This window comes from Tiliqua scincoides, chromosome 2 (genome assembly GCF_035046505.1).
Source record: "Tiliqua scincoides isolate rTilSci1 chromosome 2, rTilSci1.hap2, whole genome shotgun sequence".
Taxonomy (NCBI): domain Eukaryota; kingdom Metazoa; phylum Chordata; class Lepidosauria; order Squamata; family Scincidae; genus Tiliqua; species Tiliqua scincoides.
Window position 1 is genome coordinate 218,667,644 of NC_089822.1, and position 3,363 is coordinate 218,671,006.

At 46.0% G+C, this 3,363-nt stretch overlaps 1 pseudogene; it reads right to left on the reverse strand.

The window, feature by feature from the left end:
- Positions 1 to 1,634: 1,634 nt before the first annotated feature.
- On the reverse strand, positions 1,635 to 1,749 carry LOC136642848 (5S ribosomal RNA; annotated as a pseudogene).
- Between the last annotated feature and the right edge of the window lie 1,614 nt (positions 1,750 to 3,363).

Genomic DNA, 3,363 nt, shown 5'->3' on the forward strand with positions numbered 1-3,363 from the left:
GGATGGTGGGTGGGACAGTCCAGGGCAGGGTACAACATAGGATAAGGGGAGTTCATTCTCCTTACCCTGTGTCCAGCCATCCCCAGCCCCATGGGCAGGCCAGGTGGCCTATCTGTTCCAGTGTATGTTAGGATCAGGCTGTAGATTATACAAAATTGAGATGTCTTTAGATGTCTGTCAGAAAACCATTCTAAGTGAAACTGTTTAGGGTACTTGGAAATGACAAAGAAAGAAACAATTGTCCTGCTTTGGTTCACTCGCTTCTAAATTTTGGTCTATAGGGAGTCTCAAAACAAGAACTTAACAAACTGGAAGTGCAACCATAAGAACACAAAACAAGAGAGCCAGCAAAAAAAGCCTCTGTGAATGAGATAAGTGCAGGTTGTGGGAGACAAATACGCTTTTCATCAGCAGCTGTGTTCTGGTTACTGTTTTCAAAGGCCGTATATTCAGAAAGAACAGGACAGCGTGTCTATTTTCATGGATATAAATCAAAAACAAATGATGAATGAATGGGAGTGGTTCCTTCGTGGTTCTCCACTCTGCACAGCCTGCTTATTTGCTAGTTAGGAATCCATGAAAATCTGTCTGCACCAGCACCTGGAAGCAGGGTGAGGTTCATTTCTGCTTCAGATTTTTTTATAGAGGCAATAAATTGGAACTTGTTTTCTGCCCTTCTAAAAGATGTGTTCATTGTCAGACAAAGTGCACTGCTATACATGGGAAGCTCCTTTCACAGACTTGTAAATCAGACTGGCCTTGCAAATGTCAGAGGCTCAGTGAAATTCTGCAATGTGTCTTGTCCCTCTTCAGCTGGATCCTGGATGACCCCTGGCATCTGAGCCCCTCTCATGCTCTCAGGGCCTGTTGGATCCCATTGGATTCACAGCACCTTTGATTTGCTGGACTGACATGGAGCCTCAAGCGACTCCAGGACCAACAGAGAAGCCGTCTGGGGCTTCCCCACAGTCTTAAACTGTGCTTCCGGAAAACTGGAAGCACAGTTTCCGACTGTGTCGGGAGTCTCATTAAAGCTTCCTGCGCAATCCTGGAAGTGCACGAGTTCCATGCCTGGGGCATTTGCCCTATTCAGCTAATGGGAGGTCCACTGCTGCTGTATATCTCAAGGACAACAAGCCTATTCCTAGATCTTAATGAGCTTCACCAGACTCTTCACCATCCTCAGGACTCTTTCCTCGCCTTCTGCTGCTACTGCCAAAATCTTGTGTCAATGCTAAGGTTTTTCTTTTTTGTACTTGCCAACAAGGACCTCCGAGAGGAATTTTATCAGGGAGTACAAAGTTTCTTTTGGGCCCCTTCCCAAAGGGAGAAGGTAGAGGATGAAACAGAGTGGGGGAGGGTAATGACAAGGATGGGCAGAACAGTGGTGAGGTGAGGAGGGAGCAAACAAAGCAGGGGGAGGGTGGCAACAGCTTGAAAAGTCTTTGGAGCCCAGGTCTAATGGGCTTCCCGATGCAGAACCAAAGTCTACCTACCCATGCAGCATTGGCAGCTAGATACAATAATATGGAAAACCAAACACACTCTCCTAAGTCTCTCTAAAATCTTTTAAATATAGAAAATCATTGCAGATAATTGGTTGGCATCCTTAAGTCTCGAAAGACTATGGTCTAAGCCTACAGCACCTGGTATTCCCAAGCGGTCTCCCATCCAAGTACTAACCAGGCCTGACCCTGCTTAGCTTCCAAGATCAGACAAGATCGGGCATGTGCAGGGTGTGCTGTAATTAGCTTCATCCTATTTAGGCTCACACTAGAATGGAAAGTGCCCTGTTTGCACCAAAACCTACTTCTGCAGCAGCTGTAGCCCCACAGCTGTGTCCCTGAGCTACATTCCTTCATGGCAAGCAGATCAACACACCAAAGAGCTACTGTAGCAGGCCTGTTTCCTCACAGATCTGACACAGAGTTAAGGAGTGTCATGTATGCATTCCTTGGCCCAGCACATACAGCTTTTGGTAGAAGCAGCAGCTGTGCACCCAGCATCCCATGAAGGCAGTGTGCTCATGTGAGATAGGAAAATATAAGACCCTAGGAAATTTCTGGGACCTCTTCTTTGGCTCCTGGGCCCAGATACAAATTAACCCCTTTACCCCCCCCCTTTATGGGTCCTGCTTGCCAACAGCACTAAGCATTCTCCCTTCACTCCTGCCTTTCTTGAGTTCTTAAGCAGCAAAAATGCATTCCCCAAGGTTATTCCACAATATTTCTCAATTGTGTAAATGATGCACCTGGGCAGCAATCCTATACACACTTACCTGAGAGTAAGTTCACTGTACTCAACTGACTTACTTCTAAGTAGACATGCATAGGATTGCACTGTTAGTTTAGAACAGGGGTGTCCAAACATTTTGGCAGGAGGGCCACATAATCTCTCTGACATTATGTCAGGGGTCGGAGAAAAAAAAAAAGAATTAATGTACATTTAAAATTTGAATAAATTTACATAAATGAATATATTAGAGATGGAACTTATATGAATGAATGAAGGTCTTGCAGTAGCTCAAGGCCTATAAAAGGCCTTGCACAAAGCAAGGCCAGCATTTCCTTTGCTGCCACTGCTGCATCACAGATGTGAAATAGCAAGTAGTGGAGGAATGTAGCAAGTGGAGGAAATGTAGTAGTAGTGGAGGAAATAGCAAGTAGTGGAGGAAGCCCTCGCCCCACAGCTCAGGTGAGAGGTCAAACATGCTGAAAAAGCAGTTGCCTTGGGCCAGCACGGGGTCCAGCAAGTCTATGGAGGGCCAGAGGCTCATTGGAGACTGGAGGCTCCCCGCGGGCCTGTTTGGGAGCCCTCGAGGGCTGCAAATGGCCCCCGGGCCAGGGTTTGGACACCCCTGGTTTAGAATGTGAAAGCACAGACCCCACTCCAATGCTGAGAAGTGAAATGGCCTGATCCTACAAATGGTTACTTAGAATTATAAGTCACAGTCTTCAGTAGAGTTTACTTCCCAGGTGAACTGACACAGCATTGCCTGCCCTAATGGCTACACACTGTATTAATGCTAATAGACCTGCTCAGGAAATATGTTTGTCAAAACAAAGTGAAGCAAGCTCCTGCAAACTATCATTACTGGTGTACATTAATTTAGTATTTGCCTGTAGAACAAAAAGTTCAAAGCAAGGAACTGTTCTTTAAAAGCTGTCCAAAAATGTGTTTCTCCGGGCCCAAGGCAATTCTAAACCATCTAAAGCTAAATGGAAAGCAGCTCACAAAGACTTGTTTCAAGTGCTTTCAAGGAGCTCCGTGCAGGTAGACATGCCATGAAGGAGAAACGACCGGCGTGTGGGTGTGTTGCGTGAGCAGATGAGGTTTCTTGTGGGAACACCAGGATCAGAATAA